Source organism: Coregonus clupeaformis, chromosome 19 (genome assembly GCF_020615455.1).
Source record: "Coregonus clupeaformis isolate EN_2021a chromosome 19, ASM2061545v1, whole genome shotgun sequence".
NCBI lineage: Eukaryota > Metazoa > Chordata > Actinopteri > Salmoniformes > Salmonidae > Coregonus > Coregonus clupeaformis.
In genome coordinates this window covers 42,358,322-42,384,289 of record NC_059210.1, presented here as the reverse complement: position 1 = coordinate 42,384,289, position 25,968 = coordinate 42,358,322, and the positions used below count along the sequence as shown (strand labels likewise).

General features: G+C 44.1%; 1 protein-coding gene across 1 annotated transcript in view; it reads right to left on the bottom strand.

The window, feature by feature from the left end:
- LOC121531930 (semaphorin-4B) overlaps nucleotides 1–24,599 on the bottom strand; it is a 64,004-nt gene extending 39,405 nt beyond the window's left edge. The window contains exon 1 of the mRNA XM_041837498.1: nucleotides 24,414–24,599. The gene's annotated coding sequence lies outside the window, so the exon portion shown is untranslated. The remainder of the gene's footprint in view (nucleotides 1–24,413) is intronic.
- Nucleotides 24,600–25,968: the final 1,369 nt, after the last annotated feature.

The following is a 25,968-nucleotide window of genomic DNA, read 5'->3' as shown; positions in this document are numbered from 1 at the left end:
GGCTTTGTTTACAAGTGGTGCTGAATAACAGATGATCAAAATGTATCAAATGTCAGAAAGCCCCTCAGGTTAAGAATATCTCACCACCACCTGGGAGCAGTGGTGTAAAGTACTTAAGTAGTACTTTCAAGTATTTTTACTTAAGTCGTTTTTTGGGGTATCTGTACTTTACTTTACTATTTATATTTTTGACTACTTTTACTTTTACTTCACTACATTCCTGAAGAAAATGATGTACTTTACTCCATACATTTTCCCTGACACCCAAAAGTACTCGTTACATTTTGAATGGTTAGCAGGACAGGAAAATTGGCTAATTCACACACTTATCAAGAGAACATCCCTGGTCATCCCTACTGCCTCTGATCTGGCGGACTCACTAAACACATGCTTCATTTGTAAATTATGTCTGAGTGTTGGAGCATGCCCCTGACTATCATATTGACTATATAATGAATTAACCAGGAGCATCTGGATGACACAGTATACATGTTTTACTCCAGGTGTCAACACTGCGGAAGGTGTCCCTTTTCCTGTTTCAAACGTATGTCTATTTTATCACCCAACTAAATCACTCAACTGTAAAATACATGCACAAATGCAAATATCTACTCATTTTCAAAACTCCAACCCAGCTATATTTCTCTCTAACCCCTTGTAGAATCCTAATTTAAAAAACTGGTTGATGAAAGAAAATAGACCACTGAAATTCTAAAGAGCACAAAAAGAGAAGCGTCAGAGAGTTGTGATGGTCTGCTTGGCTACACTGTAACTGTAGCTCCTGCCAAGTGCCCCTGTCCTTTGTGTGGACTGTTGCGTGCCATAGACAGGGCCATTACAGTGAGGGAAAAAAGTATTTGATCCCCTGCTGATTTTGTACGTTTGCCCACTGACAAAGAAATGATCAGTCTATAATTTTAATGGTAGGTTTATTTGAACAGTGAGAGACAGAATAACAACAAAAAAATCCAGAAAAACCCATGTCAAAAATGTTATAAATTTATTTGCATTTTAATGAGGGAAATAAGTATTTGACCCCCTCTCAATCAGAAAGATTTCTGTCTCCCAGGTGTCTTTTATACAGGTAACGAGCTGAGATTAGGAGCACACTCTTAAAGGGAGTGCTCCTAATCTCAGTTTGTTACCTGTATAAAAGACACCTGTCCACACAAGCAATCAATCAATCAGATTCCAAACTCTCCACCATGGCCAAGACCAAAGAGCTCTCCAAGGATGTCAGGGACAAGATTGTAGACCTACACAAGGCTGGAATGGGCTACAAGACCATCGTCAAGCAGCTTGGTGAGAAGGTGACAACAGTTGGTGCGGTTATTCGCAAATGGAAGAAACACAAAATAACTGTCAATCTCCCTCGGCCTGGGGCTCCATGCAAGATCTCACCTCATGGAGTTGCAATGATCATGAGAACGGTGAGGAATCAGCCCAGAACTACACGGGAGGATCTTGTCAATGATCTGAAGGCAGCTGGGATCATAGTCACCAAGAAAACAATTGGTAACACACTATGCCGTGAAGGACTGAAATTCTGCAGCGCCTGCAAGGTCCCCCTGCTCAAGAAAGCACATATACAGGCCCGTCTGAAGTTTGCCAATGAACATCTGAATGATTCAGAGGAGAACTGGGTGAAAGTGTTGTGGTCAGATTAGACCAAAATCGAGCTATTTGCCATCAACTCAACTCACCGTGTTTGGAGGAGGAGGAATGCTGCCTATGACCCCAAGAACACCATCCCCACCGTCAAACATGGAGGTGGAAACATTATGCTTTGGGGGTGTTTTTCTGCTAAGGGGACAGGACAACTTCACCGCATCAAAGGGACGATGGACAGGGCCATGTACCGTCAAATCTTGGGTGAGAACCTCCTTCCGTCAGCCAGGGCATTGAAAATGGGTCGTGGATGGGTATTCCAGCATGACAATGACCCAAAACACACGGCCAAGGCAACAAATTAGTGGCTCTAGAAAAAGCACATTAAGGTCCTGGAGTGGCCTAGCCAGTCTCCAGACCTTAATCCCATAGAAAATCTGTGCAGGGACCTGAAGGTTCGAGTTGCCAAACGTCAGCCTCGAAACCTTAATGACTTGGAGAAGATCTGCAAAGAGGAGTGGGACAAAATCCCTCCTGAGATGTGTGCAAACCTGGCGGCCAACTACAAGAAACGTCTGACCTCTGTGATTGCCAACAAGGGTTTTGCCACCAAGTACTAAATAATGTTTTGCAGAGGGGTCAAATACTTATTTCCCTCATTAAAATGCAAATCAATTTATAACATTTTTGACATGCGCTTTTCTGGATTTTTTTATTGTTATTCTGTCTCTCACTGTTCAAATAAACCTACCATTAAAATTATACACTGATAATTTCTTTGTCAGTGGGCAAACGTACAAAATCAGCAGGGGATCAAATACTTTTTTCCCTCACTGTATGAGGGACACATCAGCAGGGGAGGCAGCCACAAGCATCATTAGCCTTCTTTGTGAGGAGCAAATTGGAGTCAAGTCCCATCTGACCAATGAGCAGCTGCTGCTCCATTAATCCTTCTGTTGTGTGACAGGCAAAGGTAGAGTCCTACACTACACTACTGGCCCACATGTATCAGTCTGAGTTTTGCTGAGGCACGCCAACAGTTCAACTCAATGGGAGTAAGAGAAGGAGGCCCTCTCTGACAGCATAGAGATTGCAACTCTGTATTTCTCTCTCTAGTATGGTTTGAATGTACTGAATCATCTCATTGTCTCATCATCTCTTTCACAGAAAACACCATACAATTTGCTCTGGTCAAGATACCACCGACCATAGCAAACACATATGATACATCTGAATAAAGGATTTCATTCACATAAACATAGCCTACAGCTGTTTCTTTTTGAGTCCCTTTTCATTCAGATACAATCAGGTTGGAGGAAACCTTTCTGCTACTGTAGTAAATGTCAAGGTTGTGGCATTTAGGTTGGAATAACATCTTTGGCATGTCTCCTTGGACACAATGTAGAGAAAATAATATATCTTAGCAGAAACGAAAACAGCAGAGTCAAAAACATTCAAACACTTCACTTTCCAAAAGGAACAAAAACAGACATTCATTCTCCTTCCTCTCTATGCAGATGATGCCACGGTTCATTGTTGAGGTGGTAAGTGAGCAGGTCTACATTTTCTACTAGGCTACAAGTTTTCAAAGGCATAAAGATGCTTTCCTTCCAATTCATCACCAGTCTATCGTCTGCATGAGTACTAGTAATAGTTTTGGCGGTCCGGTCAATGCAATGGATTAGTGCTGAGCGATTAACCGAAATTCTATTTTTTTTGTGGTTATTAAACAACTAATTGACAGACATTGGTTCAGTTACTTGAATTCCATTTAGTTCAGGGTTTTTTTTCTCTAGAGGGAAATCAAATAATTCTCTAGATAAATCATGTCAAGAACTATGTGGGACGCTGGGCTAAAGTGAGTTGTAGTTTTCATTAAGCACATATTCAACCTAGTTCAGCGCAGAAACGTGGTAATGTACTACAATGACCATAGCCTGTTCTATCCAGCTCAGATAGAGATGGATAAACTTTTTACGTCTGCTACATTAGGTTAGATACACACAGACCGCATGTGAGAGGAATGTACACAACACAATGACGAGAGAAAGGAATAGAGACAGTTTGTGAATGTAAGCCTTATCTACTTTGAAGAACTAGTAAAATGATTTCGTCAGACAGCTCTAGAGGCATACTAGGAACACTAAAGACAGTACAGTATGGGGAGCACAGAGATACCATTGTCTGGATGGCTGGCTGCTACTGCCTGAACAGAGATGAGATGATGACTTTAAGGAATTAAAAATTATAAAATCATACAAATATATAAAAAAGTTATATACACAATAAATATGGAATGGAAACCGACCCGACTTAAAAAAACATTAATCGCTCAGCACTACAATGGATTAATTGGGAGAGGAGGTGACCCATTAAATGAACTGGAATTTCCCAGTCACCATCAGAGTCACTCGACTGGCCTTCCTAGTTACTGCCAGTCACTTTACTGGCCTTCCATCCTGGTCTCAGAGCATTTTGGTTAGGGTTAGGGGAAGGGTTAGCTAACATACTAAGTAGCTGCAAAGTAGTTAAAAGTAGTAAGTATTTACAAAGTTACTAATTAGCTAAAATACTAAAATTGTCCTTGATGAGATTCAAACACACAACCTTTGGGTTGCTAGACATTCGCGTTATACACCCACCCATCCACCCTCTTTTAGATATTGTCTTAAAGCTGCGACCAAATGCACATAGAAATGTGAGTTATAGATCTGTCATTCTCATTGAAAGCAAGTCTAAGAAGCGGTAGATCTGTTCTATGTTTTTGTGTCTTTTACTTTCAGTTTTGAACACCAGCTTCAAACAGCTGAAAATGCAATATTTTTGGTTATGGAAATGATATTTCACAGTGGTTTAAATGGTTCAATGATTCTTTACACTATATTTGCTTGTTTTGTCACATAAACTGAAATTCGGCAAAAAATTGCAACCAGGAAATGGCGGAACGATTTCTGCATAGTGCATCTTTAAGTAACCTTCTGTCTTATGTAACCATACCCAACATAACATATCATAGTAATTTGAGTGTCCCAGATTTACATTTACTATGTTACGTCTAGTCTATGAGACCAAGCTGGGCCTTCCTAGTTACTGCCAGAGTAACTCTACTGGCCTTCCCCTGCCCAGTTACTGCCAGAGTCCTATACTGGGAGAAACCAAAGCATGTGAGAACTGATTCATTCACAAGGCTGAGATAAAAATAAAACCAAGGCCCGTTGCAGCAATCCAATAGGGATGAGTGCTTATAGGGAGGCTCAGCTGCATCATACAGTGACGTGCCATTGTGCCAGGCAGCCACCATGGAGTTTCTTACTGGAATTGTTTATGGAAACATAATGTTTCAATTGCACTGTTACAGGGAGCTGGTGAAGTGGTTGAATGACAGGAGTTTATTCAAGGCAGAGCAAAGCCTTGAGGTAATCTAGACACATTAACTTTAACATTAAAAGGGTAATAAGAGCTATGACAAGTTCAGAGCAGGATAAACTGCTGCAATGTTATCTTTCCCACACTGAATTTTTTTTGCATAGAGGGGTCTGACGCAAAAGAGGGACAATTCCCAATACTCGGAATCAGTCATATCTGTCACGCTCTGGCTCCGGGACTTTGTATTTTGAGCCAGGGTGTGTTCGTTTGGTTGTGTTTTGTTTGGTTGGGTTGTCATTGGTTGTGTTTTCCTTGTTTGGTCAAGTGACTCCCAATCGGAGGTAACGAGTGTCAGCTGTCGGCTCGTTATCTCTGATTGGGAGCCATATTTAAACTGTCTGTGTTCACCTTGTGTTTGTGGGTTTTTGTTCCTTGTCAGTCATTGTCTGAGGACGTTACGTATCGTTTATTGTTTTGTATTCGTGTTTGCACTTTACTATTAAAGTATGTTCGCTCAACACGCTGCGCCTTGGTCCTCTCTAACCAACGATCGTGACAGAAAAACCCACCAAGACCAGAACAAGCAGCGTGTCCAGGAGCCATCGCTAATAGATCTCCGTGGCAGCTTCGACTGGGTCAAACCCATTGAGGAGCTGAGTGACGAGGGTTGGAGACAGAGGAGCGAGAGGTGGGCGAGAATGTTGGAGGCCTGGTCCACGGGGAGGAGAGACCCCCAGAGGATTTTTTTGGGGGGGCTCACGACGTCGGGGCAGCAGGAGGACGCTATGGAGCGGTCCAGCGGGGGTTGCAGAGGAGGCCGCCAGGTTACGGGGGCCACTGGTAGAAGAGGGGATGGAAGGTGTAGAGGCACGGCGAGAGGTACTGGCGTGTGTTGCCAGTCCGGTCCGGCCCGTTCCAGATCCCGGTGTAGAGCCAGTGGTGTGTGTCCCCAGTACGGTCCGGTCTATTCCTGCTCCCCGCACCAAACCTACGGTGTGCGTCGACAGCCCAGCCCGGCCCGTTCCTGCGCTCCGCACCGAGTCTGTGGTGCGCGTCGCCAGCCCAGCCCGGCCTGTTCCTGCTCCACGCACAAAGCCTACGGTGTGCGTCGCCAGCCTAGCCCGGCCTGTCCCTGCTCCACGCACAAAGCCTACGGTGTGCGTCGCCAGCCCAGCCCGGCCTGTTCCTGCTCCACGCACAAAGCCTACGGTGTGCGTCGCCAGCCCAGCCCGGCCTGTACCTGCTCCACGCACAAAGCCTACGGTGTGCGTCGCCAGCCCAGCCCGGCCTGTTCCTGCTCCACGCACCAAGCCTACGGGGTGCGTCGCCAGCCCAGCCCGGCCTGTCCCTGCTCCACGCACAAAGCCTACGGTGTGCGTCGCCAGCCCGACCCGGCCTGTTCCTGCCACTCGCACCAAGCTTAGGGTGCGAGTCGTCAGCCTGGTCCAGCCTGTTCCTGCTACTCGCACCAAGCCAAGGGTGCGAGTCGTCAGCCTGGTCCAGCCCATTCCTGCTACTCGCACCAAGCCAGGGATGCGAGTCGTCAGCCTGGTGAGGTCCGTTCGGCTCCACGCACCAAGCCTAGGGTGCGTATCGTCAGCCAGGTCCGGTCCGTTCCTGCCTCACGCGCTAAGCCAGGGGTGCGCGTTGTCAGTCCTGATCCAGCCAGCTGGGTCAGATCGGATCGGGGCCATTACGGGGGGATTGAAGTAGGGTGGTGGTCAAGCCCGGAGCCGGAGCCGCCTCCGAGGAGCAACACCCACCCAGCCCTCTCCTATTTGGGGTTTTGAGGCGGGTCGCAGTCCGCGCCTTTAGGGGGGGGTACTGTCACGCTCTGGCTCCGGGACTTTGTATTTTGAGCCAGGGTGTGTTCGTTTGGTTGTGTTTTGTTTGGTTGGGTTGTCATTGGTTGTGTTTTCCTTGTTTGGTCAAGTGACTCCCAATCGGAGGTAACGAGTGTCAGCTGTCGGCTCGTTATCTCTGATTGGGAGCCATATTTAAACTGTCTGTGTTCACCTTGTGTTTGTGGGTTTTTGTTCCTTGTCAGTCATTGTCTGAGGACGTTACGTATCGTTTATTGTTTTGTATTCGTGTTTGCACTTTACTATTAAAGTATGTTCGCTCAACACGCTGCGCCTTGGTCCTCTCTAACCAACGATCGTGACAATATCCTGTAATACAGTTCCTGTTGTAAACCCTGGTGTACTGTATATCACTGTATTGCAAAGTCAGTCAAAGGATAGTTCTAGATATAAACGTGTGTGACTCATATAAATAGTGGTGCTTGTAGGCCTACTACTTGAACAGGTGCTATGACTATCAGGTTTGCAATTCGAGCAGCACGGGAGGGGTCAAGGCTTCCTGAATTCCACTGTGGAACTGTTGACTGGAAAAGTGTTGATTGATATAAATAGCTAAGGTCCCCCTTGGCATGCCCATCATCTATAAACACACACACCTGTAAACACAGGCACTGGCCACCTGCGTCACACACAAACTGTACACCACCTGGGCAGCCTGGGTCACATGCTCCCAGATGTGTCCTTCAGCCTGTGTTGGCTCCTCCCCCCTCCAGTACTTTGCTCTGGTAAAGCAGGTTCAGATGTGATGTGTGAAGGAGCAGATGGGATGTGTGAAGTGGAGGATGTGATGTGTGACGGGGATGATGTTATGTGTGACGGGGAGGATGTGTCATCTGTCAAGAGGGGCTTTAATGGGAGATCGGGAAGCAGACACATAGTATGGACCCTGGGCCTGATTCATTGGCCATCAAGCTAGGAGGCCAGGGGAGCAGTGTTGACACAGTCCTACAGCAACACGCATAGGTTATGTCACAACCAGTCACACAGATCTAAAGATACCACAGTTGAGGAAGATAAGGAGCTGCAGAAGCACTTCCGAGTAGAGCTGCAGAGCTCCAGTATCGGAGCCATAGTAACTAACTGACAAAGCAATTTAGGAATTTCAACAGAGAGGGAGATATCGTCACATTATCCTCTGGAGACTACTTCCATTCCGCTGTAGCACATCATCGTTGCTGTTGAGATTACCCTCTATAGTTCCGTTAGTGAATGGGAACTCTGCAGCCAGCCAGTCTGTGTGATGAGGTGACCGAGGGGCCTGGAAAGGCCACATCTCTCTGCCCATTTCAAAGTCTTCTCCCCAGGCCCAGTTTAGAGTAATTAATGGCTCATTCCTGAACGAACCATCCAGCAGTAATTATGACCATATGCTATTTCAAAGACCTTTAATTGCCTAATTAAAATCGTATTAAACTCCTGATCAGAGATGGGGACATTTTGAACTTCAGGTAAAAAAATAAAATAAAAGAATGTATGCACTCACTAACTGTAAGTCGCTCTGGATAAGAGTGTCTGCTAAATGACTAACCACGGCGTCTTATCACAGGAACTCCTGACACATGGTCAGTAGCTGGTCATTTCATCACTGCTGACTGGATGAAATGCCTACTTTGTTAGGAGGATATCAGATGTGATATCTCTGTGAGCTCAGCTCATTGATAGATTAATGTAATATATGGCTGTGAAAGTGGATGAGAATATTTCATCACCTCTGTCTTTGAAACCTACGTAGCAAACTGCCTAAATCAACCAGCTCTTAGAAGTGAAACTATTTGAAATGGTATTCCATTTCATATCTGTGCTAAATATCCATAACAGATGTGGAGCCAGCAGAAGCACCTAGCTGGCTGATGAAATGTTAAGTAGCTGTCTGTAGCCAACCCTGCTATCACTATCATGGCTGTACCTACTGCATTAATACCCTACTCTACTCTACTGTAAAGTGGGGGAGGGAAGGAGAACTAGAACTCATCTACCTGAAAGAGGAGAGCAGTATGGCAGACTGTTTCCCCCTTTAAAGGTGAAAGTATCCAATGTGCTGCCTGCAGAAGACATCATCATGACATTCACAACGCCAATGTCTAGGCATATTCCTTGTTTGAGTAATGACAATCATATCAGTAGATCTTAGGAGTCATTTCTTGTCAGTTCTGACTTGAAAAAATAAACTAGTTAATATTGAACATCCGGGAAAATAAACTATATTCCATTGAGATGTGTGGTTTTGTCAATTTTGTGCTGTGAGCTGTGAGCTGTGCTGGCCTAACTGAGTGCGAGAGAGCTGGTGCTCACAGCCTCCCTCCTTCTTGCAGCCAGGACTTTTTTTCCGGGCACTGGGGCCAAATCTCCCTGTCAAAACACATCAGTCAGGGTCTAAACCAGGCGTATTCAAACCTCTAGTGTGTTGTCATGAAGAAAGTTTCATAAGACGGTGAATGCAGAGGGATTGAGGAAAACTTGAAAAGTCAAACAGAGACCATTTCTGTATTCGTTCTTCAACTACTCTTGAAGAACTCTACTGTAAGCTCATCTACTTTTAGGAGGCCCCTGTTGATTCAGTTGAAGTCTCCTGATTCTTTTCTACAGTATGTGCTGCTCTTGTCACACACTGTATTGTGCATAGGAACACCTCTACTTCCGCCTCACTATATCACATTATATACTGAAAAAATATATAAACGCAACATGTAAAGTGTTGGTCCCATGTTAAATGAGCTGAAATAAAAGATCCCCCAAATTTTCCATATGCACAAAAAGCTTATTTCTCTCAAATTTGGTGAACAAATTTGTTTACATCCCTGTTAGTGAGCATTTCTCCTTTGCCAAGATAATCTATCCATCTGACAGATGTGGCATATCAAGAACCTGATTAAACAGCATGATCATTACACAGGTGCACGTTGTGCTGGGGACAATAAAAGGCCACTCTAAAATGTGCAGTTGTGTCACACAACACAATGCCACAGATGTCTCATGTTTTGAGGGAGCATGCAATTTGCATGCTGACTGCAGGAATGTCCACCAGAGCTGTTGCCAGATAATTTAATGTTAATTTCTCTACCATAAGCCGCCTCCAACGTCGTTTTAGAGAATTTGGCAGTAAATTTCAACCAGACTCACAACCGCAGACCGGGCAGATGGCAGACAGAGTGTATGGCGTCATGTGGGCGAGCGGTTTGCTGATGTCAACGTTGTGAACAGAGTGCATTTTATCGATGGAAATTTGAATGCACAGAGATACCGTGACGAGATCCTGAGGACCATTGTCGTGCCATTCATCCGCCGCCATCACCTCATGTTTCAGCATGATAATGCACGGCCTCATGTCGCAAGGATCTGTACACAATTCCTGGAAGCTGAAAATGTCCCAGTTCTTCAATGGCCTGCATCCTCACCAGAAATGTCACCAATTGAGCATGTTCAGGATGCTCTGGATCGACGTGTACGACACCGTGTTCCAGTTCCTGACAATATCCAGAAACTTCGCACAGCCTTTGAAGAGGAGTGGGACAACATTCCACAGCCCACAATCAACAGCCTGATCAACTCTATGCGAAGGAGAACTTTCGCGCTGCATGAGGCAAATGGTGGTCACACCAGATACTGACTGGTTTTCTGATCTACGCCCCTACCTTTTTAAAAAAGGTATCTGTGACCAACAGATGCAGATCCATAGATTAGGATCTAATGAATTAATTTCAATTGACTGATTTCCTTGTATGAACTGTAACTAAGTCAAATATTTGAAATTGTTGCATGTTGCGTTTATATTTTTGTTCTGTGTATATGGGACTACTGGGGTGAGAGGAACAGTCCAGTGGGCTTTCCGGAAGGTGATTCTGAGAGCACATAGGGGGATGATAATCATTGTAAAGATTATCCTGGGTGTTAAGGATGCACTGTGAGTTTAACATGGGAACACTGCCTTGTTCAAAATCCATCCACAAAAGCAAACCAGTGCAGGGCTCTTCAGGAACAAATGAGATTCCTCACTTAATATCCAACACTTGAGGGATTACATGCTCTATCCACAGATCTCACTATTATAATGCATGGCAGAGTTGTTATTGTTGTCTTAGCAGTGTATGGTTAGTAGGACCCCTGAGAAAGCTGAAATAAAATGTTTACCATACATAATTGCCTGGGTAAATATTTCATGCTGACATTTGCTTTGATACACAATGCAAGGAGAATACGATTATACTGTTAACAACTTTACTAATGCAAGGGGACTGTATAATAGGAATCAGATAAATTAATGAATGGTTGAGAGGAGTTGTTCAGAACCAGACACAGGAGACTACTCAAACACAAATATACCTTGATTAGATGCATATTCACCCCCCTGAGTCAAAACATGTTAGAAAGATCTTTGGCAGCGATTACAGCTGTGAGTCTTTTGCGTAAGGCTCACCTGTATTGTGCAATATTTGCCCATTATTCATTTGAAATTCTTCAATCTCTATCAAGGTGTTGGGGATCATGGATAGACAACAATTTTCAAATCTTGCCATAGATTTTCAAGTAGATTTAAGTCAAAACTGTAACTTGGTCACTCAGGAACATTCCCTGTCTTCTTGGTAAGCAACTCCAGTGTAGATTTAGTCTTGTGTTGTAGGCATTACAGAGGGTAGTGCGTACGGCCCAGTACATCACTGGGGCCGAGCTGCCTGCCATCCAGGACCTCTATACCAGGCGGTGTCAGAGGAAGGCCCTAAAAATTTTCTAAGACTCCAGCCACCCAAGTCATAGACTGTACTCTCTGCTACGGCATGGCAAGCGGTACCGATGCACCAAATCTGGAATCAACAGGACCCTAAACAGCTTCTACCCCCAAGCTATAAGACAGCTAAATAGTTAGTTAAATAGTTAACCAATAGCTACCCATACTATCTGAATTGATCCTTTTTGCACATAAAGTATATTTCTTTGCCATGTTTTTTTCCTCACTATTACTTTAGAATATTTTTATTCTGTATATTTATATTATTCTTTTCACTCTGTCATTTAGGTCATTATTGTGGAGTCACTACAATGTTGTTGATTCATCCTCAGTTTTCTCCCATCACAACCATTCAACTCTGTAGCTGTTTTAAAATCACTAATGGTCATTGTGACATCCCTGAGCAGTTTCCTTCCTGTCCTACAGGTCAGTTTAGAAGGACGACTGTATCTTTGATGTGTCTAGGTGATTTAATACATCAACCTCAGCAGAAATATTAACTTGACCATGCTTAAAGAGATATTCAATGTCAGATTTGTTATTGTTACCCATCTACCAATCACTGCCCTTCTCCATGAGGCTTTCGAAAAGCTCCCTGGTCTTTGTAGTTGAATCTGTGCTTGAAATTCAATACTTGACTGAGGGATCTTACAGATGTTGTATGTATGGGGGACAGAGGTCGGGGCAGTCATTCAAAAACCATGTCAACCCCTATTATTTCACATAGAGTCCATGTAACTTATTATGTGACTTGTTAAGCCAAATTTTACTCCTGAACTATTTTAGGCTTTCCTTAACAAAGGGGCTGAATACTTATGCAACAACTATATTTTTGCTATTTAATTATTCTGTAAAAATGTTGAGAATTTTCTATTCACTTTGACATTATGGAGTATATTGTGTAGATCAATGACACCAAATCACAATTCAATCTATTTCAATCCCACTTTGTAACGCAACAAAATATGAAAAAATCAAAGGGGAGGTGAATACTTATGATACCCACTGTACATCATTATCAACAGCTGTTAGAGAAGTCATAACACTTCCATCACAGAGGATCTGTTGAGCCTCCTGGCTCCCAGCACACACAGGGCTGCTCCACATGCAATTGCACAGGGCTGCTCTACATGCATATCATCCCAAATGTGTTGCACAAGTACTGTTGGGACAATCAGGAGATACAGTACTGTATGCTAAGTGCTGGGGTGGGTATACGCTCAACCCAGGCAGTCCTCCCTTCTCTCCCCTCTCACTCTATTATTGACTTGCCCTTGGAGCAGGGTTTTGTGTGTGCTGAATGGAGACAGATCCTGACTATCTAATTATGTGGACACCCAGTAATGAGATGCACATGCAGCCCTGACAGTGGGATGATGTGCAGTCTTTTCCATTACACATACAGACAGGGAGCCTGCAGGATGACTCACAGGGGTGCTGCTGTCTTCATTACAGCCTAAAGGAGACCCTCATATGATTACAGTCACACCAGCCTGGCAGGCTGCCGACACGCTTAAACACCTCCTGGACCATTTGAGCTTGAATGTCACATATTGGAGCATATGAAAGAAAAATTCCAGAAAATATAAATAAGCAAATACAGATGTTGGGTACTATTTGGATTTCCATTAGGAAAACAGTACAGAATGGCATCCATTTAACTATACAATCCACTCTGAAATGTGCTACTGCAGAATAGTTCTCGAGCCCACTGTCAGCGAGCTGTTTAAGATATCAAGCCGTGCTCTGTTTATGAGGGGTCACAACGTCTGTGAGACACAGGTGAGGAGCTGTAAAAGTCATGGCTGCTGAAAGTAGGTCAGAGCAGTCCAAACTGCTCCCGCTCTAAATGTTTCCAATTGTTTGGAATTATCTCACTGTATCCTTCTTTGTGCATTTACTGCTGGGGCAATATTGACCCTGATACGCTAAGCACTGATAAGCTTGTTACAATCTGCATGACTTTGTATCTCTATCTAGTTTCTGTTTTGCTTCAGTTCTGTCTGCATGTGGTAGATTGTTTTTTAATGGAAAGGGCCTATTATTGTTAGTTCAAAAGTACACTGTGGATGTATGCCTTATAAATGACTAACACATCAGGTTTTACGAATACATAGCCTAAGTGCTTTCATTAACATTTCGTTCAGTTGTTTAATTTGTAATTGAATGGTCACACAAACAATCAATAGTGCATAGATAACATGAAGACATTTAAATGATTCTTTAACAAAACTCCCTTGAGACTAGGAGAAAACTATGAGGTAAAAGCTTTGCAAATATAACACATAGAAAAACATGTGAGACTAGAAACAAGCAGACTAGGCTATTTCAGAATGTGAGTGAATAAGGGTGCATGCCCCAGTGCTCTATTTGAATCTCTATTTGAAATCACCAACTTGATTCAACCAGCTGGAAAATGTATTCAGATTGAAAATCGTTTAAGATGGTCTGAATTCTTGAACTGCTGTAAACAATGGTGTGTGGTTGTCCCCTCTGGATGTCCATAGAGAAAGGTTGCACGCATTCCAATAGCTTAGAGGCTTAGACAGATGCTCTGAGCGCTGGCCAGTGCAGGGCAGTGTGCTCAGCCCATCCATCCATCACTGTGTAGGGCCGATAAAGGGCTCAGAGTCACTGCTCCTACACACTGACACACAGCCCCCATAGTCAACCACATCTCCTTCTCCTCGTCCATCCCCTCCCCCTCCACCCATGACCTGTTACTGTTACTGACAGATGCCTGCACCCCAGGGTCCCTCAGAGAGCAGGTCCGAAAGCCCTTACCCTCCCCTTGCCCATCACTCTCCCTCTTCCCAATCTCTTCTCTATGCTGCGCTCTGGTCAGCAGCACTGCACATCACCTTCACTCAATATCAATCACTGAGCCCAACACATCTCCTATTAATGCCGTGTCTCAGTAAATGTCTGTACAGGGACAGGAGTCTATCAATGACAGGGCACTCCTCCTACATTGTTATCTGCGTGTGTGTATTGTTCTACCTTAACATCTAATAGGCTACTTGTGGCCAGCTCATAGCAAACCCTGCACACGTTTACACATAGCTTACTGTATGAAGAACAGAGAAACGGGCTACAACTCTAAATGCATTATGCATAATATGACCTAGAGCAGTGGTTCCCAACCTTTTTCGTTTACTGTACCAACAGCTGAATTTTGGTCTGCCCGGAGTACCCCTGAAGTACCCCTTAATGTGCATTCTACCAGTAGGCATATGGTCTCATGAGTCTTTTCAAGTACCCCCTGTGGATAGGACAAGTACTCCCAGGGGTCCTAGTACCCCTGGTTGGGAAACACTGACCTAGAGGATAACATTGATTATTTATCCTACATGTCTGAGAGGAGCAAGAGGAGATTATGCATACGAAGTAGTCATAAAACTGGCCTCAGTAGAGTACCAGAAACAGGAGAAAAAATCTGCAAGCAATAAATACATACATTCAAAACTGATGGCGATAACAGCCAACTGGGGGGTGACATTAACGTTGTCCCTCTTTCATGTACTTCATAGCTGCTCACTATTTGACTGTGACCATGACGTTCATCCTACAGGCTTGCCTGTGGTCTACCTCTTCCATGCACCAGTTTGTATGTAAGCTGCTCTTATTTGATATGGGAAGATTGTAAATTGATATTTCAATGCAGGGTTTGTACCAGTGTTGTGGAAGCTACTCTGAAATCGTAGTTTACCAAACTACCAATTACTTCACACAAGAATAAGTTAAGCTACTCTAAAGCTACCCTTCAGAAAAATATAGTTTACTTTGAAAAAGTAGTACACTACATCCAAGCTTCTTTGTGAAAAATGATTACATCTAAATCTGAAATGTCATAGACAGAAAAATTGCAATAATAGATGTCTCTGGGGTCAGGTGTTAACAGAATGTGTAATTTAGCCTATTAAACACAAACTATGTTTCAAGTGAGAATTAGGCAGGTCTGATGCAAAAGAATAAAAGGACATTCTCGCCTACTTCACCCATATTTTCTCATCTTTTGCAAATAAAGTAGTGTGTAGTTCCAGTAGTTAGCTACACCGCTACATGGCAAAAAAGTAATTAACTACTGAAAGAACCACCAAGATTAGAATTTCGTTCAACTACCACCAAACTACAGCAAAATGTAGTTGAATTACTAGTTGAACTACATGTAGTTCACTACTCCCCAACACTGGTTTGTACTGTAGTAAACCTTAATCTGAGCATCCGTTTAGCGCATTTGCATACTGCAGAAATGGCATAATGATCATTACGGCAGTAATACTAAATATCATAGGTCTCCCAGTTCAAACTGAATGCAGAGGTTGCCTTAACATGCAGACTGCTCTGCTCTACCTTTGTAGTCAGGCTGTGCTCTGTGTGATAAGAGCCTTCTCTCTGGGCTGCAGACGGGAGAAAATGCTCCCCAAACATTTTGAGGTGGAATTCTAAACCCTGTTACAGTGAAAAGATTGCCTATCTGATATTCTTTTGCCAATCAGGTTAACAAAATCTGTTTTACAGAGATATGTAAATCAAGTGCTACTGATCCTGGGGCAACAGCAGCAGCAGACACTGACTTGCTGATGCCTGTGGTTCCTCAAGTTCCTCTTCTTGTCTCTTAGCCTTGAAATGAGTGGGGGATGATACCAAGTACCAACCAAAGCCCTCTGGTTGTCTTTATCTAGCTTTATCTAGCAGACAGACCTTTTTTTTTTTGTGGCGTGTCACTTGCAGTGACTTAAAGTCGGAGTGATCGATAGCCTGCTACTTATTCCTAAAGAGTCACCAAGGCATTGGAATCCCAGTCATCCCAGCCATGTCATCAATCCTTTAGAACACAGATATTTAGGGTACATTCCAATCAGTGGCACCCAATCAACCTAGACACTCTAACACACACATTCTTTTTTTGTTGTTGTATTGTTTGTATTATTATTATTATTGTTTGTGTATTGTTGTATTTAAAATGTGTGTGACTGTCCTTGTCTATCAGTGTCTTAGTGTTTTGTTACTTGTCAAGTTTTGTGTTTTTTGTGGACCCCAGGAAGAATAGCTGCTGCCTCTGCACTCTCCGAGTGTCAACCTGATAGCCATGGAACGCTAAAGCGTAACACAGCTCCTACTGTAACTTCTGTTTAAAGCTGCCATATATAACTTTTTGGGCAATCCGACCAAATTCACATAGAAATGTGAGTTATAGATCTGTCATTCTCATTGAAAGCAGGTCTAAGAAGTGGTAGATCTGTTCTATGTGCGCTATTTCTATGCTTCCTGTTCTTAAGTTTAGTTTTTGCTTCTTTTACTTTCGGTTTTGTAAACCAGCTTCAAACAGCTGCAAATACAATGTTTTTGTTTATTTTGATATTTCACGGTGGTTTAGATGGTACAATGATTCTCTATTGCTTGTTTTGTCACAAAATGAAATTAGGCGAACTATTAGAATTTTTGCAACCAGGAAATGGCGGAGCAATTTCTGCATATTGCACCTTTAATACTAAAATGTATAATTTTTGGTCTAATTGACGATCATCTCCAAAATGACCTCTTCATATTGGAGGGCTTGTTCTATGAAGTTTTCCCCTGAACCTGTTTTCTTCATATTTCTCAGTAAAAAGTTGTGCTGGGCTAGATAAGTTAAAGTAAGGCTGACTGACTGCCCGCTCTATTTAACCAGACAAGCATAATAAGGGGATTAACAGCCTATCAGATGACACTGTTCAGTGCAGCTGATTGTAGGTACATACAGACAGATCTCTTATGTGACATGGTGCGGTTAACTAGCACTCTGAAGTAGTACAGTGCAAATGAAACTTAATGTCTGAGAAAAAGGGTAGAAATTACATTTCTGCTTTTCATTGTCTCCAAGCAAAGATACATACATAACGTGCATTAAAATGCATAAGTTGATCAACTTTATATCACATTTTTGCTAGTGGGAGTTAGCTTTCAATTCGCTTTCACTGGCTCTGCAGAGGATTGTTGGTTAATGTAGTACGGAGTGAAGTGAACTTCAAAAGGACCCTTGAAGTTCCTGTGGCCTTTGTTTGCAGTGAAGGGCTCAGCCATACAGTGCAGTGGATGATGCGTGTGAGATCCAATCAGAGTCCTGACACGTCCATACAGCTCAGGTCTGTGAAGGGCCCTGCGGCTGCAGGCATGGAGGTGAGAGCTGATGTCATGGAGAGATGGCAGTGAAATGATCTGTTACAGGAAAGCTGAGCCTCTTCAATACCATATTAGAGCCAAGCCCACATAGAATTTCCTCAGCCATCTTCACCTACTTTCAAAACATAGGGGTCAGGGCATGTCATACAACAGGTCAAGCCCTCTGATGCAATCTCCTTTCCAGACATGAGCAGAGAAAGACAGATGCTGATTTAGTGTCAGTCTAGAAATATGAAGAAGGAAGGTGTGTAGCCATACATTTCCAATATACACAGAAGATGATGTGCAGAACTGGAACAATGATAACCTATTTTATTATCTGAGACATTTTGTAGGTTAATCTATGAGGTAGACTAAATGCAGCTGGGTAGACTAGACGACTATCAGGTTGTAAAGAGCTTGCTTGACCTTAGAGCTGGGTCTGAACAAACCAAAGGTTTTCTTTTTGCCTGGATCTAGAGTAAACTGATTAGAGAGAACAGCAGGAAGACAGTCATTTGAAGAAGACATCATTCAGACAATGAGCATAACATATCTCTCAGGAGCCATATAAGGTAATCTCCCAAAATACCGTGCAACTTCAGGGTGAACTGTAACTTGAAAAACTAGGCTCTACTGCTTTGTTGTTCAGTACAAAAGCAAACACACAGAGTAGCTCTTTCTTTTGGGCAACCCCATCGCAATAAATAATACAGCATCCTCCAAATAAAGCACAAGAAGGTCCCTTTCCCTACTTTATTAATTCAGGAGCATGAGGAGCAGTCTTTTACAGACTAAAGCAGAGCTGTGTAGATGGACAGCATGAAAATATCTATATGACCTGAACCAATTAACCAGCAGCCCTCTTTCTGTTCCTCTGTCCCACCGACCATGCTGGCAGCAGTGGGGAAAATGAGCATCAATGCATCAAAAGCGTTAGTTCCTTCTAGTGAGCTGCTACCTGCATGTTAAGCAGCTCCATTCCCCCAGATGTCTGAAAGCCCTGCTGGACCCCAGGCAGCATCAGCAGCAAATCTGTAACTGTCTCCCTCCCAGGCTGCCCAGAGCTGAGTAGCCAGGCAGACAGTTGAGTGGACAGGTGCCAGGGTAAAGAGAGGGAAGGACAGTTATCTGAACCCTGCAGTCAGTCACACCACGAGAAAGCACCGGGATAAGATGTTAGCATCTTTAAAAAAGCCACCGGATGCCTTGCCCTAGCTCTTCATATATCACATTTTCGATCCAGTTCCATTAATTATTCAGACTGGACTGTGCCTACTGTGTCTCTCACCTCAAACACCTGTACTGCCTGCCTGCATTACAGTGTTTCCATAAGAGGCTTTTAGACTGCCACTGTCTACTATCAGTCATCCAGTTCACCTCACTCCTCATATTCCATATCTGTAGTGCTAAGTACAGACTGTGCAGTGTAGATAAAAATAACAGTACAGTATGTTATCATGTTGTTAAATGATCACGCTGTAAAAGGAGTGTGTAAAACAGTTCGGTAGGCCTATATTTTATGAAGGAAAATGCTGCTCTGTGAAAAGTTTTGCTAAGTGGGTCATGACATGAGCTGTCATGTGCTAACCTAACACAAGGCTAACTACAGTGAGGGCTCGCCTGCATTAGCATAAGAAAGGCAGAGCTGGCAGAGCCTTTGACTTTCGGCGAGGGGTTGTAAAATGTTACAGCTCTGGTGTGCGTCATGCTCATACAGCGAGACGAGAAGCGAGGCAGAGAGCAGCGCAGGTCTTCTTTCATGACTGCACACAGCCATGGAGAAGTGAACTAGGGGGATAAAGCCAGCATACTCCCCTCACTCACTCCTTCGGTTGTGGATTCCAGCTACGCATGAAATGGCCAAATACCAGCATCTCTCCTCCCTGTTCTCCTCTGTGCACGCCTCCCACTACTAACTATCAGCAGGGATTCCTGACTGGATAACATGTGACCAACATTCCCCATTAGACACTTGGTAGGTTAGAGGAGGACAGAATCATCCAACAACACAGTAATGAACATGTGACTTCTCAGCTAGGCCTAGGCTAAATGTTCAGTTAGCCTTCACATAATTGGGTAATTGATAAAGAACATATTATCACAAAAAACTAGGCCTATTACTTGTTTTTAGTAGAAAAACAATTAAAAGCCTTCTATGATCAGTGGTCTGCAGTTGGAATGTCTGGGAGGGTCAGCAGCGCCATTAGTGGCGTAAAGGGCAAAACCTGGAATGCTGGGAGATCATGATCAAATGACTGCAGCAGGGGAGGGGAGGGGGAGGCTGCCATTGGCCAAGGCTGATTCCATTCATCACATACAGGAGCTCTCACACTGGTGTCAGAGAGGAGCACACCAACACATCTCACAGTGACAAACACTTCATATAGACACATTTGGAGTACGCAGGTCACACATTTAGCTCCCCTCCAGGTCGAGCATTAGTTAGAGAGGTACAGACGCTCACATTCTCCAACTCACCACTGTAAAATAGAACGGTATAATGCTTAAAACACAGACATGGAAGAAGAACAGGTGTGAACCCCAGGGTGACGGACAGTGTGCCCTGAAAATACAATTTTGCCATTCTCACATGGACACATGAGAAACGCTGACCCACGTGTAAACATATACCAAATGTCTTCTCAAAACTATTCCACTGGCAATTGTAACGTTACAGTTAAAATAAGGTGGAAGCCTGAGGTACTTCGTAGTACACATGTGGGGTGTTTCTGTGCACTTCTCATACTGGTTAAAAGACAGATCTGAGGCTCTCTGAGACAGTCAAGCTAACACAGGGTTCTGGCTAGGATCCATGTCCACAGCCATTTCCCACATTGCCACGGTGACTGCTCTGCTCTGGACTGGGACAACACTGGAGACTGCTAGCTGAGCTCCCTGAAAGCCTATTTGCAGAGTTCCCATCAGTAAGTACACAGCAACAGCACTCCCTGAAGGCCCATGTTTAACCTTCAGGTTACAAGTGGCTGGCCACTCCACATCCCATCCCCCTCTTCCTGCTATTAACCCCTCTCTCATTCATGCAATCCATCCACCATCGCCACAGCAGAACTGAATAGCTCTCTCACATTAAGACCCTTGCATTTATTATAGCACCTCAGTCCAAGCTGGGGTTGACAACCATCAAGTAGCAGTCAGTCACCATAATAGGTAGGCAGGTAGCCTAGCGGTTAAGAGCGTTGGGTCAATAACTGAAAGGTCGTTGGTTTGAATCCCCAAACCGACTAGGTGAAACATCTGTCGATGTGCCCTTGAGCAAGGCACTTAACCCTAGTTGCTCTGAATAAGTGTGTCGGCTCAACTGTCAAACGTAATAATGGTGGATGGTTCCTCAGAGAGACAGTGTTTCAGATCACTCACATTACTTAATATGATTCCTCATTTAACTAAGCTCATGGCTGTTGCGAGGGGGATGGGTTGAGGGAGGTTTGAAGTGTATTTACATTCCTTGTTTTTACGACCAGAACGAATTGCATGATCCATTTCACACACGTGCAAGCAAGTGCGTACACATGCATACATGAACACACACACACACTCAGACAGGTACTGAGTCACTGTGCCTAAGCCAACAGATGAAGAGGAATCAGATTAATGCTGAGAAAAGACCCCTGGGATTATGGTGAGTGTGATTGGAAGCATGTGCTAGAGGTGGGGCTAGGGAGGGTTGTGCTAGAGGTGGGGCTAGGGAGGGTTGTGCTAGAGCGGGGCCAGGGAGGGTTGTGCTAGAGGTGGGGCTAGGGAGGGTTGTGCTAGAGCGGGGCCAGGGAGGGTTGTGCTAGAGGTGGGGCTAGGGAGGGTTGTGCTAGAGCGGGGACAGGGAGGGTTGTGCTAGAGCGGGGCCAGGGAGGGTTGTGCTAGAGGTGGGGCTAGGGAGGGTTGTGCTAGAGGTGGGGCCAGGGAGGGTTGTGCTAGAGGTGGGGCCAGGGAGGGTTGTGCTAGAGCGGGGCCATGGAGGGTTGTGCTAGAGGTGGGGCTAGGGAGGGTTGTGCTAGAGGTGGGGCCAGGGAGGGTTGTGCTAGAGGTGGGGCTAGGGAGGGTTGTGCTAGAGCGGGGCTAGGGAGGGTTGTGCTAGAGCGGGGACAGGGAGGGTTGTGCTAGAGCGGGGCCATGGAGGGTTGTGCTAGAGGTGGGGCTAGGGAGGGTTGTGCTAGAGGTGGGGCTAGGGAGGGTTGTGCTAGAGCGGGGCTAGGGAGGGTTGTGCTAGAGCGGGGCTAGGGAGGGTTGTGCTAGAGCGGGGCCAGGGAGGGTTGTGCTAGAGCGGGGCCAGGGAGGGTTGTGCTGTGCAAAGATCCTACAGTATGATGTATTTCTTATTTTCTTGTTTCTCTGAGCCCAATCACTAATCTGTAACAGGTTGTCCATTGCGCTCACATTGCGAAGCTTCAGTGCACAGAAGCACTGTTTTTCTTTCTTTGCTTTGTGCCCCTCTCAGCTGCTGGAACAGCAAATCAAAAAAGGCCTTCCACTGTGCAGAGGGAGAGCTGGGTATTCTGGATGTAGTGGCTGTAGCTAAAAACAGCCATGAAATAATATTTACTTTAGGCCTTACATTATCAATTAACGTTATTGCCAAAGCACAATATCCAACCTAGATATTTACTCTGTACTCATGGCATTGAGAATAACACTATATAAACCTCAATTTAGGCTACAGTTCATATCCAAGGGTATAGAATCCATCCATTAACAGTATATAGAATATCAAACAATGAGATGTCCATCTCCCCATGGGATGCTAGAAGTGAGTAGCTAGTGTGTGGATTTGAGGTATTGATATAACAGGCACCGTCCTTTACCAACGAGCCAAACTCTTTGTGACAGCGTCATACAGGCAGCTCATTGTCAAGGCTTCTGTACCCAGAATGCTGTTGCCAGCTGTTGTCTTTACGGATCAGACCAAAAGAAAACACCAGGACAAGGTCATCAGTACAGGCAGGCTTTTCTTCTGCTAGCAAATCTGCATCAGTCAGGGAAATCGACACGTTTCCAAATGAACTAGGAAACAGAATTCACTCTGTTTAAATAATATATTAACTGTTATGTCCTCTCATTCTGAGAGGAACTCCCTTTGACTGTTTGTTGTAAAACGCTTGAATATCTCTACTGTAGTTCTACAGTTTCTGTTTTTGTTATGTCTCCTATAGCATGTCCATGTTTGGGATGGCTATCCTATGTCCAGCTGTCCAGACACATAACTGGACTACACCCCCAGGCTAAAATGAACTGGCCTCTGAGAGATACTTCACATTCCATAGTGGTTCATATTGCACTCCAGTGATACTGTATCTATGCTATGTAGTGCCGAATAGGTTGATATTGACACCATATTGTGACAAAAAAGTAGGCACTGACCAATGTGCTCTAGTAACATAAAGCCTGCCCCAGAATGAACTACACACAACTGGTAAGTGGTTGGGAAATCCTCCCTCTCCAAAGAAAGGCACACAGTGTAACAAAGGTTGGCTTGTTTACTTCTTCATAGAATACATTCAGTTTCCATTTCTGTAATAATGAACACACCTAACACATTGGCAGGCATTATGTCAAGACTGTGCTGCCAGCAGAGTGAGGGTGGGAGGTTTGAGATTCACACAGTAACACCTGCAGCCTCTGGCCTAAAGATGCCCTGCAAGACCCACAGCAAAAACACCTGACTGGCTCACATCACAACCCCAACCACCACAACAGTCCTGCTGCACAGCACAGCTCTCAACCACTAAGGGAGGAAAGGCATAATCACACCAACACACTCTCAAATGAGACCTGATGTCGTTTTTTGTTTGTTCATTCCCTTCATTTACAAAGCCAACTTTACCACATGCCACAGAGTTCACGGAAAGTTCCAGTGCTGGGAAAGGATGTGAGTGCACTGGCTGCCACAATCGCTCACTCCTATCTGTAGAGAGAGGCCCCATTCCCTGTCACACGCTCTCTGAGCTGGAGAGACTGAGCCGTCAGCTCCACTAGAAAAACCACTGCCTTACTATGGACACTGACGCACAGGCCAACATGCCTTTAATGTGAACACACCCAGGTAAATAGCTGTGTTTGAAAAATAAAAAATATATATATTAAAATAAAAAAGAGTTCAACACCAACATCTCTTTAGGCAGGAGGACCTAGGATAAACACACCCAAGCCTATAGAAGAAGAAGAAGAAGAAGAAGAAGAAGAAGAAGAAGAAGAAGAAGAAGAAGAAGAAGAAGAAGAAGAAGAAGAAGAAGAAGAAGAAGAAGAAGAACAAGAAGAAGAAGAAGAAGAAGAACAAGAAGAAGAAGCTCTTTAACGACCCCTCTGCCCTGCTATCACCTTGTTATTTAAAACAAATACTGTCAGCAGCACACACCCACTCTAGCCCTGTGTAAGAGAGAGAGAGAGAGAGAGAGAGAGAGAGAGAGAGAGAGAGAGAGAGAGAGAGAGAGAGAGAGAGAGAGAGAGAGAGAGAGAGAGAGAGAGAGAGAGAGAGAGAGAGAGAGAGAGAGAGAGAGAGAGAGAGAGAGAGAGAGAGAGAGAGAGAGAAGGACACATCAAGTAGCCCATAATGCAGAGAGAGGCAGGAGAATGACAGCAGTGTCCATTTCATAAGGTAACCAAAACCCCAGTAGACACATCAATGATTAACTGAGGCAACGCTCAGCACTCTTAATGAATATAGGGCTGCCTCTGTATTAGTGGGTTGTACTTACTCTCTTTCCAGCACAGCTCTGTGCCAAAATGATCTTCAGATTAAGAAAAGGTTCCTTTTAGGGTGACTCAGAGAGAAATGTCCTTCAGGGAATGGGTAATAGAATAGCGAGTAGATTATCCATGTAGCGCCGTTAGAGTAGCAGTAGTTAAAGGGCTCCTGCTGCCTGCTCTGTGTCTGTGTCTGCCTTCTCTCTCTCTCTCTCTAACAGTCTGACACGCTGTCATAGTACAGCCTGCCTCTCCTCTGGCCACTCTCCACTATAGCCCCTCCCCTCCCACACTGCTGCCAGAGAGGGAGGGAGAGAGAGAGGGAGGAAGCGGAGGGGGCTCTGATATACTGATTCTACAGAAGTGGGAGAAGAAAGAGAGGAGGACAGGATACACCCACAGAACAGTTTGATTTCTGTTTCTATCTGATGCATGAATCGGGCTTAACTAGAATTACCACTCTAAACAGTGGAACCATTAAGAAGTGGGTTGAAGAGGAAAAAACATAAGCCTGTTTGATTCAATCAAAAGGTCCCTTTGTATTTGACTTGCTACATATACGTATCTATGTAATTGTAATTTGACTAAGCTATATAGTGCTAAGTCCCCTGACAGTTCAATATTTCACACCAAATGAGGCCTACTATTAAGAAAAGTCAGTGCATGACATCGGTGGGTTAAGGTTACATCCATTAAAAAAAATACTGATCATATCTTGAAAATTCTGTTGCCCAATTTGTTTTGAGTATCAGAGTATTCATTGGAAGAAGTGAACTGGTTAAGAGGCACCACTTGAGTGTATTCTATATATGACAAAGGGGCGGCATGTAGCTTAGTGGTTAAGAGCGTTGTGCCAGTAACCGAAAGGTCGCTGGTTCTAATCCCCAAGCCGACTAGGTGAAAAACCTGACGATGTGCCCTTGAGCAAGGCACTTTACCCTAATTGCTCCTGTAAATCGCTCTGGATAACAGCGTCTGCTAAATGACACATTTATTTATTATTTATTTATATATTAATCATAGGAAGCAGAGGCAGTGTATGAGGCTATCCCTGACAGGATGGTGTCACGATGCACTATTAAAATAATACACAACCCACTGCCAAGGACTTCAGGCCATGACACTGAGTTCCACAGAACTGGTGACGCTAACAAGTCTCGGTGGGAATTTAATTCAGAACTAAGAGACCATTTCATACGCTGAAAAGGGGCCACTGTCTTCTAGTGCAACCGCATACTGGCCATGCTAAATAGACACAGCTTGGAGTTAGCTCTCGGTTGAATGGCATTAGTGAATGCTGTTATTCCTGCGTGAGTGCCTCAGAGAATGCTGAAATGGAATTGAAAATTGACAAATCATATCACTCAGCCATCACATGCTTTCTTCCTTTATCAACCAAAACAACCATGAGCACCTAGTGGAAAACAGGTGCATTTAATACAAATGGAATGGAAGCAGTCCAATTTCACAATTAGTGTAGGATTATTATGTTTTTGCATAGTCTATGATGTGTAAAATAACTTTTGAAACTATAAAAAGCTATCTATGTGAACAGTGGTGATTTTA